Source organism: Alexandromys fortis, unplaced genomic scaffold, assembly GCF_014885135.2.
Source record: "Alexandromys fortis isolate MF-2015 unplaced genomic scaffold, M_Fortis_MF-2015_v1.1 scaffold_44, whole genome shotgun sequence".
NCBI lineage: Eukaryota > Metazoa > Chordata > Mammalia > Rodentia > Cricetidae > Alexandromys > Alexandromys fortis.
In genome coordinates this window covers 10,336,936-10,348,713 of record NW_026067921.1, presented here as the reverse complement: position 1 = coordinate 10,348,713, position 11,778 = coordinate 10,336,936, and the positions used below count along the sequence as shown (strand labels likewise).

Below are 11,778 nucleotides of genomic sequence, written 5' to 3'. Positions count from 1 at the left end.
CAGAGTCCCAAGTGCCATCCATTGTCACGGTGTTGAAAATCTTACTATGCTTTATTCGTAGCTCCCCAACCACTTTTATTCTGAAAACATCAATAGCACCCTTGTGGACGGTAAGTTACAGCAATCTTCCCTGGGTAAAGCTTTTCTCCGGGCTCCTGCCTCAGTGAGCAGAGGCATACACCCCTGGGGGGGTATCCCCAGCCAAGGTATGAACTTGGGAGCAAACACAGCTCCTCACAGCACGCCGTGCATTCCAAGCGTTAAGGATTATGGATAAATAAAAGAATTCAGGTTTCTTTCCAGATGCTGCCCTAAGATGTGTTTCCAGACACAGCCAACACTGCTCTCCTTTAGAATGCTGTACCACTACATTTACAGTGACAGACATGGTCTCTGTGTGCACCATCCAACAAGGAACCAGGGGCTATGTGTGCATTTCAGGCTCTGGAAATGTGGCTGATACCATAAGGGCAGAAAAGTGTGTGTGTGTGTGTGTGTGTGCGTGCGCGTGCGCGTGTACATTGTTCCTTGTCTAAACATGGCCTCTAGTTAGACAGAGGTAAGTCACAATCCAACGGCTATTGTTTAACCCACAAAATGCCACAGTATGGAAAAATAGTCTCCACAGGAGCACTGATGATGGACCTATGAGGCTGCTTCCTGCCGACGTTCGTGTGTTGGTGTGTGATGTGGGAGTGTCATATATCAATCTGTTGATTTCATTGGTTAATTAAATAAAGAAACTGCTTGCCCTGATAGGTTAAAACATAGGTGGGAGGAGTAAACAGGAGGAAGAGGAAGTGAGGTAAGACTTCTCAGACAGACCCGACAGCTCTGCTCTCTGGAGCAGAGACGCCATGCTCTGTTCTCCCGATAGCTCTGGTCTCTGAGGCACATGCGATGAAGCTCCAACCCAAGATGGACATAGGTTAGAATCTTCCCGGTAAGCGCACCTTGGGGTGCTTACACGCATTATTAGAAATGGGCTAATCCAGGTGCGAGAATTAGCCTAGAAGAGGCTAGATAGAAATGGGCCAAGTAGTCTTTAAATGAATACAGTTTGTGTGTTGTTATTTCGGGCATAAGCTAGCCAAGCAGCCGGGGTGCTGGGGACGCAGCCCCACCGCTCCTATTTCAACAGGTGTGGAAGATGGAATCCAGGTCTCCGTGAATTCAAGTAAGTGCTTTCCCACCGAGCTATATTCCCAGCCCCTATTCAGACTGTTCAGCCAGTCAGCGTTGAGAAGAGACAAAGAGTAAAGAAGACATGTCATTGAGAAAGCTGGGTTGTTAATGGCCACCCTGACTGAATCAGTCCTCATCATCTGTATCATCTCTGTCCTTCAACAACAATCCAGTAAATGACCGTTTCCCTCTCAGGGGCCTGAGAGCCTTTTCGGTCTGTGTTTCAGAAGAAATTAAAAGCTGAGGACGTAGCCCAGTTCTTGTCACGCATAAGGCCGTAAACCCTGCACACAGAAAGACATCAAAATAGGGCTGAGGAGATGGCTAAGTTGGTAAAGTACTTGTTGTGAGCACATGAAGACCTGAGTTTGACTCCCAGATCTACCTAAGAATAAAACAAATAAACAAAAACTGGGCATAGTGGCACATGCTTTGAATCCCAGCTCTGGGCAGTAAACACAGGAAGACTCTTCGGGCTTGCTGGTCAGCCATCCTTGTTTACGGCACAGGTTTCAAGCCAGGTGAGAAACCCTGTTTCAAAAAAAAAAAAGTTGAATGGATCCTTGCACACTTATGTGTGTGTGTGTGCGCGCACACACACACACGGACTCACACCGACTCACACCTGCCCAAGAAATTAAAAATGAAACCCTTCTAACTCAGGGCATCGCATCTTTGGCACTATGACTTTCAGGGCCAGATATTCTTCCACGTGGAGGCTGTGCATCACACCCCTGAAGCAGCATCCTTGGCATCTTCCCACAAGAACCAGAAAAAAAAAACCCCACCCACCTCTAGTCAGGATAACCCCAAATGCTCCCAGATACTGCTGAGCATCCCTGGAGTGGGAGAAGGAAGGGAGAGCCTCCGTTCCCCCATGAGTATCCGTTCTGTAGCTGAATCTCAAGTCCACCTCCTCCGGCCTCCTCCGGAGGAAAAGCAGTTTATCTGCGGTCCTCCCTCCTCCCTCCATCCTAAATAGAGATGGCTTTTTTAGTCACTTTCCCAGAGTCTGATTCACAGATATTGATGGAGGCATCTAAAGATGAGCCTGGAACCATTTGGTTGGGAGCAGCCGTGTTGCCTTAACTTACCTATTTATAGAGGTGCCGTGGGGGAGGGCAGACACAGCGGAGCAAACTGCAGCCCAGGGAGAAGTTGTCCATTGTAGGCGTCCTAGGGTCTCAGCACCAACTGAAGCCAGCCTGCTTCCCATTAAACTGACTCAGATCTTTGTAAGCCAGCAAACTGCTAACTTACAAAATGAGGTGAGCGAGTGGGTTTACTCTTTGACACAGGGGAATTTGTCTCTTCCCATCCCCCATCCCACCTTTGCATTTGGACTCTATTGCGGACACAGTGAACTTAATAGAAAATTGTTTCCTCAAATACACACTTTTGTCAGTGTTTTTCCCATATCTATCCAGTTTCCTTCAAATTTACTTTATTTATGCACGAGTGCCCGTGTGTGGATATGTGCATGTGAGGGCGGGTGACCAGATTCCCAGAAGCTAGAGTTGCAGCTGGTTGGGAACGGACTGCCGTGGGTGCTGAGAGCCAACTGAGGTCCTCTGCAAGAACTACTGGTACTGCTGCTCCTAACCACTGGCCCGTGTCTTTGGCATTTACCTAGTCCCTTGAGTCAGAAGCCAGAGTGTCATCCTTGCTCCGACACCCTCCTTTCTTCAAGTTCTGTCTATCTGAGCCTCCCACCCTCTCCCTCCCCTTCTCTGGGTGTTCATCAGCCTTACAGCTCATCAAAAACATGTCCGGGATGGATTCAGAGTCTCTGCTCACATCTGGACCCGTGTACACCCATCCTCCACCTCCTTCTGCTTGAGTCGGTTTCGGCATCGTTACCTAAGAGCTTTCTAAGAATGCCTCAGGTTGAAGTCTCACAATGCTCGGAGATCCGGCTGTGTTTGGTTAGGTCCCACAGTGCAGGCCACGGGCAAAGTGTGATCACACAGACCTGGAGTGTGTACGTTTCAAGGGAGATACTGCCAACAAGATATGGGTCTGGGATCGTGCAGGTTTGTCCCCCATGGCTAGGGCTGGAATCAGAGGCAGTGGAGGAAGGGTGGTTCCTGCTTCTGCCTCTGTCACACATGAAACGGTCGAATCCACTTAAATCATTCTCCTGTGCATGAGCATAGAGTTTTTCTTGTTCGTAGCTGCATTCTCAATGCCTAGCCACTGTAGAAAAAGGAAGTCCTCTGTCACATAGTAGGACATAATTAGCTTCTGCTGATTTAAATGGAACTGAACATTCCATTTAATGGTTGGGAGAGCAAGCCTTGGGGAAAACGACCCTGAGTCCTACTGAGAATGTGATTGTCCCTTACTGCAGTTGAGACTTGAGATTAATTTATGGCTTGAATGCCAAATTTATTCCTTTGATTTTCCTTTTCCTCTTATCGGTTCAGAGTCCCTTTGCATTGGAAATAGACACGCTTTACCCTGCCCCCTGCCATTTTGGTTATCAAGATCACATTACTCACCGTCTAATTCAAAGGTCACCAGAGCTCGCTTATTAAAGTGCCAAAATTCATCTTTACTGGATGGCGGCAGAAGAACCTGGTTATAATGGGTCCTCACTTAAAGCTTCCCACTCCACACTTGTCCTCCCATTCTGTCTACCAGTCTCAGAATAGATGTTCCTCATCCTATGCTCTTGAGGGATCTTTTTTAGATCTACTGCCCACATATATGAGAGTTCACTGTACACCAGGCGTGGCGCTACATTTTTGTGGCTACGAAAACAATCTGCTGTATGCTTGACTTCCAGAAGCTTGAGAGGGAGGATGAACTCATGACCAACTGTAAAAGTCTGAAAATATGAGGGCGCAAGGTTTGGGGTGCCATGGAAGTACGACACAGAGACATCCACTATCCTTGCGGGTTAGTGGTAAAGCAATGCATGATTTGAGGTTGGAAGCTTGACTGGAGGAAATTGTAAAGGGACCAGGCAGAGAACAGGCCAGGTGCTGTGGAGATGAAACCATCAAGCATACAGCGGTTGTGATCAAGATGTTAAGGGGAGTGGCCAACAGGAGACAGGGAGGCAGAAGACAGTCCACGGAAGATTCTGAGCACTGTGCTAAGATTTCTCTCCGCGCGGCTGGCTACCTCCTCCTCATGAACCGCGTCGCTCCTCGTTAACCCCTGCGTTTGTCTTGCTTCTCCTCTACGCTACTCTAAACTTTCTGAAAACTCCCAGCACGTGCTGTGCTCCCATCCACAGGAGAGGGATTAGACAGGCGGGCACAACCGAAGCCAGAGATCGCAGAGCTGTCTCTGAATTCTGTCTGTCTTAGAACACAGTACTCTACTCAGGTTTCCAACCCTACATATTTTAAACATTGTTTTCCCCAGTGGACTCTTATGATTCAAATTCACCTCCTAACAAAATGAGACAACTGAAGAGATTATTAGTGCTTCCCTAACATCTGACCCCTGGGTTCTCCTTCTATCACAAGAGGTGTCACAGACATTCCGATGCAAACCTAATTAGAAAATAGATATCATGTTTCCTGGCTTTTTTGGTGAATAAGTGCAGCTATGAATATTTCTTTGGCAAAAGAATATAAGTAAGCCATGAGAGGTTATAAGGAGCCTTCTCAAGAGACCCTGACTTCTGCCTGTTTTTTTTTTTTCAGAGTCTCGCGTACACCAACCACTGTAGGCAAAGATGACCTTGAACTTCTTCTGATCCTCCTGCTTCTGTCAAATTCTGGGAGTACAGGTGTATGATACCACATCCCACGTATGTAGGGGAGAGGATTAAACCCGGTGCTTTAGGAATGCTGCACAATGAATGATACCCCCAGTCCTCTTAACCATCCCGCTCCATTCCTTTCTCCATCTACGGATGCTGGACCCCAAGGACCAGTATCTGGTTCCATCAGAAGAGAGATGTCAGGAGCCTGGATCTTTACAGACTGTGTGGACTGGAAACACTGTAATAGTTCTAGAAGTTTAACAAGTAGAGAACTAAACTTGAATTGGGTTTAAGCCACTGATACTCAGTTGAATGCAATCGCAACCAGCACAGGAGCTACCCTTAGTCTTAGCTGTGAGAATTTATTAGTGCTCTTTCCTCAATCTCTCTAAGACCTTAGTTCACTAAGGGAGCAAATTCCATTCGGTTTTTCTTTATGTTTCCTCTCAAATGCTTCCCTTTCTGCAACTTCCCAGACCCTCTTGAGCTTACTGTCTTCCGAACCCCATCTCCTTCCCTCCAGTCAGGACGGCCCCACCCCGGATTCCAGAATATCATTATGTTCATCATGCCATTCCTCACGCTCACCACCCCCAAACGTGGGCTTCACTTATGTGTAATAGGACAATATCATAATCTAGTGTCCTGGATGTTCAGTTTCTCCTTCCTCTGATAATTGTTCCCAACACCAAGCTCCAGTATAGGCCACTTTCTCTGAACTTTCTCACCTATGTTTTGCCGACGTCTTTCAGCCCAGGCTTTACATTAGAACCGTCTGGGAAGTCACCGAACAGGACTGGTGCCCAGAGGGCTGGCATGCAGTGCAAAGACATTCTTTACATGGACCCACAGCCCTGGGAGATGCTGGAAACGTTACCATCATCACGCTACAGCAGAGAGAGAGAGAGAGAGAGAGAGAGAGAGAGAGAGAGAGGAAGAGGCAGGAAGTTTAGGGCACCTTTCCTGGTCTGTGAGTAGAGAGTCAGATTCCAACAGTGAGAACTTCCCTCTACTCCAAGTCTTGACTCTATTACAAATTAAAAAGAATTTCCAGTAGCGTGGTACAAACCCGCCAACAAATCACGAAGTACAAGTGAAATATTAAATACTATCAATTCCTGGCCCTCACCCCAAACTGAAGAAGAGGTAATTTTCTGGGAATGAGGGTCTGAGTACACTCTCGTTCACTTTCAGTTGAATCAAATTATCTCCCAGGGACCCTGATGGGAAGCCAGGTTGAGAATTGCTTTACCAAGGTGTCCCTACCTGTCTTCCACCCATCTCCTTAGCCGCTTGTGTCCTCCTTCTCTTGGGGTTCAGCCCATACCATCCCTTGGTAGACCTGACCTACTTTTTCCACCTGCATAGCCTTCCCTTTTCCAAATGCAGGTGGCACAACTTGTCCATCCCAGCTACGCTGGCACGCGTCCTGCTCTTCAGTTTGGACCTACCTCCTCTTGGCTTCATGCCTCTGGATCCTTGGCAGACTTTGCCCATTTCCTCATTTGCTGCTCAGCTACCTCCACCTCTGCTCCAAATAGCAGCAAGCACAGTTGCTCCTCCAGCGGAAAGCAAGGCTTAAACTCGGGGTCTTGCCAAGTGGTATTCCTTAATCTGTGGGTCACCCTAAGCAACCCCACTGCCAGGAGATTGTAGCTAGTGGGTAGCAGTTATAGAGAAATGGAGGAAGGGAGCTCGTGCAGCTCTCCAGGACCTCAGGTGTGAACATGGGGGTCAATCAGATAATAATGGAGGTGGTGACATGGCCAAAGATGCAGTAGGATCTGTGGACAAATAGATGTTGAGAGCAGAACGTGAACAGAGCCGGGGATAATGAAATTTGGTGACGGTCAAAGGTCAGGAAATGAGAAGAGAACAATTCAAGCAGAGGTGGCATTGTGTCAGCTGAGGTTGCTAAAGATGGACAGAATGAACAGATAGTCTCCTGGATGGTGGAGAAGAACTTAGGAGCCATGACGCTACTGCTTTGCTGTCAGACAATGGAGGGTGAGGTTTAACGTCCTTCTATTGTATTGACAAAACCCCATGATCAAGGCAACCTATAAAAGAACACATTTAAGTTGGGGCTTGTGGTTCCAGAGGGCTAGAGTCCACGGCCATCATGGTGAAGAGTCTAGCCGCAGGCAGGCGTGGCGCTGGAGCAGTAGCTGAGAACACACACCTTGATTAACAAGCATGAGGCGGAGAGAGCTAACTGGGACCGCGTCAGGTGCTGGAGGTACAGGCCTTTAATTCCAGCACTCAGGAGGGAGGCAGATCTCTGAATCTGAGGCCAGCACAGCCTGCTCCACCAAGTGAATTTCAGGATGGTCGGGACTACACAGAGGAACCCTGTCTCAAAATAACAAACAAAACAAACAAACAAATAAAACCTCCAAGTCCAGCCCATAGTGACACACCTCCTCCAACAAGGCCACACCTCCTAGTCCTCCCCTAACCGCTCTATCAACCACAGAACAACTCAAATGAGTGAGCCTATGGGAGCCTTTCTCATTTAAACCACCACACTTCCATGGAGGGCTGGTTGGAAGGAGAGGGCCAGTGGTTACCTAGAGCACTTACACCAACTACAGCAAATCTCAAGAACAGACCACTCTGTCGCCTGCTCCTGAAGCTCTGAACCAGTCTCCACTGAAGCTGAGGTTGTCAGCAGGGCTCCACACCGCTGCTGAAATCAAATCTACTCATTTATAGATCAGGTGGTTAAAGAAGTCCGGAGCTGGGGGTAGGGGAGGAGTGACCTCTGGCCTTGATTCAAGCCAAGCTGCAATTAGAAGCCGGTTCTAATTCCAAACCTGGGTGGGGCTTTTCCTTCTTGACTTGTTGGTATTACTCATTCTGCCTTTGCAGGTCTAAAAACAAGCGCTTGAGAAGGCAAATCTTTTTTTTTTTTTTTTTTGAGTTTGAGGATAGCTTGGTCTACACTGTGAGTTCCAAGCCATTCAAAGGTACACAGTGAGACCCTATGTCAAAAACAGAAACAAAACAAAAACACCCCAAGAACAAGTCTTGGGTGCAAGGCTTGGGGTGGGGGGCTCTTTTCCTGGCTTTCCTGCTTCCCACAGAAAGCCCCAGGACTTCCGTGAGGAGGCCCGTGTCCTTCAAATTCTTACCTGACTCATTCTGATTCTTCCACGTGAATGTGAACTGAAGCTCACCAGAGGGAGACAGAAGGCAACAGAGATGAGTGAGCCACAAGCAAACACTCTAAATGGTACTCAGACCTGAATTCCGTCACCTTCCTCAGCTGCAGAGCCAGCCAAGCCAGTGACTAGAGGTCCCTGTATTCCAAACCCCCTTCCGGGCATGTTCAGTGTGTTTCAGTAGCCACCGTGTGCACATGCCCAGAAGCTGCACTCCCTCGTCCCGACGACTTCTCACACCAGCCCAGTTTCCTGGGAACACCTGACTGAGGTCCTTTGAAACAGGCCTTGAAAAAGTCAGAAGAAACCCTAGTAGTACCCAGGAGGCAAAGGGAGGTGTGGCTGCCCCTTCCCACACTGAGAAATCCTCTATCCTCACCTCATAGGCTCAGAAGTGTTGGAGCAGAGGACCCATTAGGCCCCTAGAGATTTTCAGTAGATACTAAGGCAGTCTTAGGGCAATGTGGCCAAGAAAGGCTGGGCACAGCAGACAGCTAGTTAGAGGCCTGTCTGTGGAGAGAGCTAGCAGCTGCCCCAGACACTGCTGTGGGCCTCAGAGGGATCAGTCATTTCTATGATGGTAAACCCTGTTGAAATAGGAGCGGCAGGGCTGCGTCCCCGGCACCTGGCCGCCCGCATGGCTAGCTTATGCCCCGAAATAATTACACGGAAACTGTATTCTTTCAAACACTGCCTGGCCCGGCTAGTTCCAGCTTCTTATTGGCTAGCTCTTACATATTGTTCTAACCCATTTCTAATATTCTGTGTAGCCCACGAGCTGGCTTACCAGGGAGGATCTTAACCTGCGTCTGTCTGGAGTGGGAGAATCATGGCGACTCTTACTCAGCTTCTTTTTCCCAGAATTCTCTTCTGTCTACTCCGCCTACCTAATTTTCTGTCCTATGAGGGCCGAGGCAGTTTCTTTATTAATAAGAAATCACTCCCACATCAAAACCCTAACTATCCTACACAACAGCTCCCTGGGTAGACTGTGGGCCCCGTCCTTCTTTCCCTTTGCCTCATTCCCACACATCGCCAAACACACTATTGCAGTCTCCCTCAGGGTAAAGGAAAAATGGGAAAGATGCTGACTTGGGATGTCCCTTCCGGGGGCTGGGTACCCTGAAATGTATCCTCCGGATCTGAGAAAGTCTCTCCCAGCCCAGGCCTGCATAGCCATCATCAATGTAACAAGCCCCCAGACTTTGGAAGGACCCCAGACTATAAACAGAGACTGTGCTTTCATTTCCTGGCCACCCAGACCCAAATAATCACATAAAACTGTTTTAATTACAATACTGGCCAATGGCTCAGGCATATTCCTAGCTAGCTCTTATATCTTAAATTAACCCATTTTTATTAATCTATATATCACCACGAGGCTATGGCTTACCAGTAAGGTTCTGGCATCTTTCTCCTTTGGCAGCTACATGGTATCTCCTTGGCTCCACCTACTCTCTCTATCTCTATCTCTATTTGGATTTCTTGTCTGGTTTTACTCTACTGAGCCATTGGCCAAAACAGCTTTATTCATCATCCAATAAACGCAACACATATAAAGAAGGACATCCCACATCACCAGACCTTAGTATAACTGACTCCATGATGGAAGTACCTTTCAGGTTATAAACTTGGCACATAGACAACACCACCTGCAGAAAACTAAAAGAAAGGTTTAGTCCATCAACGTCCATCGTTCTGGGAAAGTCTCTGAATGTACTAACCTTGTTTTTTTTTTTTTTTTTTGGCTTCTGTAGTTCTGCTTCAGGCTAACTGTTCTTGTTAACTGAAGTATGTCAATTTTGAGAAAGAGTCAGGGCTATACTGAGACCCCAAACATTCACTGTTGTCACCAGCTGCTAATAAAGACCTTCTATTCTATTGGCTTAGACCGCTGTCCGAGTGGGCTTCTCTGGTGGGAATAGCAGTCAGCCGCACCACCGGTTTTCTCAGGAGATGTGGTGTACACAGACGATGCGGGGCCTGCAAAGCTCAGCTTGGAAGTCATTCCCTGAGCACCCACTGTGTGCCTATTGGCATAGCTGGGCCACATGGAACCCACAGAGATGGGTAAAGTAAATCAGGCCACCACTCCAAGCACAGAAAGAAATGCTTATTGAGGATCAAATCGCAAAGGCCATCTCTGGGAGGGGGGAGGGGCGGAGAGAAGCAACACGGCAGGAAAGCAAGTCAGTAGAGTGGGATCTTTGAACTCACACAGGCTGTTTATATTGGCGGAAGAACTAGATGCCCTGCCCACAGTAGGTAACCTGGCAAAGGAAACATTTCCTGGCAAACAGAAGCCCACCATGAAGCTATTGTTTACCCAGTGACAGTCCTTCTGTTTACCTAGCTAAAGTCATTCTGTGAGGGCATTTCCACCAGTGCTGTCGCAGGTGTTTGGGGCCCTAATGTGGAAGGCCCACTCCAGCTCTGAGGAGATTTATCCCAGAAGGCTGCATGCCTGACTCAGACAATGGCAATCCAAATGACTAAACCAGGCGCTCCTTCCAGGTTCTCAGAGACCAACAGCATAAAATCCTACAACCATGGTGGCCAGAGGCCCGCACCAAAAAGCCAACATTTGGTCTGGGTTTGGGGGAGGAGGTACGTGGAAATAGATGTTCAAAAGAGGGATTACTGATCTTTGTTCACAAACACACGTTGGTTATTGTGCCAGGCGCTGTGCCTGAAGGATTTGGGAAAACAGAGGAGGAGTACCACGGGATCCCTGTAGTGGTTCAGGCAGGGAGCCTGACTAGCAGGTGAAGGCCACAGCTTAATGGGCAGGGAAGGGATGGTGTGGGTAGATGTTCAGACCACGTAGGCTTGGCGCACATCTTGCTGGAACAGAACCGTAGAAGGAGGGAGAAATCCAGACCGTCAGACCCAACCATCACTGTTCCCACCACCTCCTGCCTGAACTTGAGTCGGAACACATGAGAGCTGTTTTGCTAAGGGAGGGACACTCAGACAGGGGCTGATGGATGGTCTGGAAGGAGAGACTGCAGTATCATCTTTGGAGGGAACAGGACCCTCAGTGTTATTGTTCCCCAGATGTCCCTTGACCAGTGACCCTAATAGGTCGCCAGGAAGCGGGTGTACAGTGGAGAAGGCAGGTTCACCCACAGCTGAGAGAATCCCTTGTTGGGTAGCAGCAGGAAGGAGGTACGCCGTTTCTTCAGCACACTCTTGTGTTCACACTCCAGCCCTGTGGAGGGAGGGGTGATTAATCTTCATTACCGACGTGATTGGATCCAGAAGCACCCAGGAAATGCGCCTCTGGGTGTGACTTGAGGGTGTTTTCACACCTAAGAGATAAGACACATCCTGAACCTGCCTGGCTCTGTCCCATGACCTGGGTCCCACACAGATTAAAAAGAGGGGGAAGAAGACAGCATCAGCAGCCATCACCTCTGCATCCTGACTTGTGACCCCCTCCCACTGCTCCATCTTCCCTACTGTGCCGTAAGCCTTCAAGCCTTCAAACCAGGAGTCAAAATAAGTCCCTCCCTTTCCTGAATTCTCCTGTTAGAGCAAGGGAAATAGCAATTAAATGTAAGGGAACCACGCCTCACTAACAGTCAAGGACATTCTGGCTCAGGGAGAGAGAAGGAACTTGTGGAGATTGAGCCACACAACTCCCCAGAGGTCGGTCGGGGCATGTCTATTCCAAATCCTGTTCTACCTGATAGAGACAGCTAAGTT

The 11,778-nt window shown here is 48.4% G+C and overlaps 1 long non-coding RNA gene across 2 annotated transcripts; it reads right to left on the bottom strand.

The window, feature by feature from the left end:
* Window positions 1-2,944: 2,944 nt before the first annotated feature.
* LOC126501119 (uncharacterized) lies at window positions 2,945-9,015 on the bottom strand. Of its 2 annotated transcripts, XR_007591542.1 has the most exons (4): window positions 8,041-9,015; window positions 6,358-6,690; window positions 5,635-5,793; window positions 2,945-3,381 (listed from the first exon to the last, which is right to left on the bottom strand). It is a non-coding gene; the product is annotated as an uncharacterized lncRNA (long non-coding RNA). The 2 variants fall into 2 exon arrangements; XR_007591541.1 differs by lacking the exon at window positions 8,041-9,015 and having other exon boundaries at window positions 6,358-7,820.
* Window positions 9,016-11,778: the final 2,763 nt, after the last annotated feature.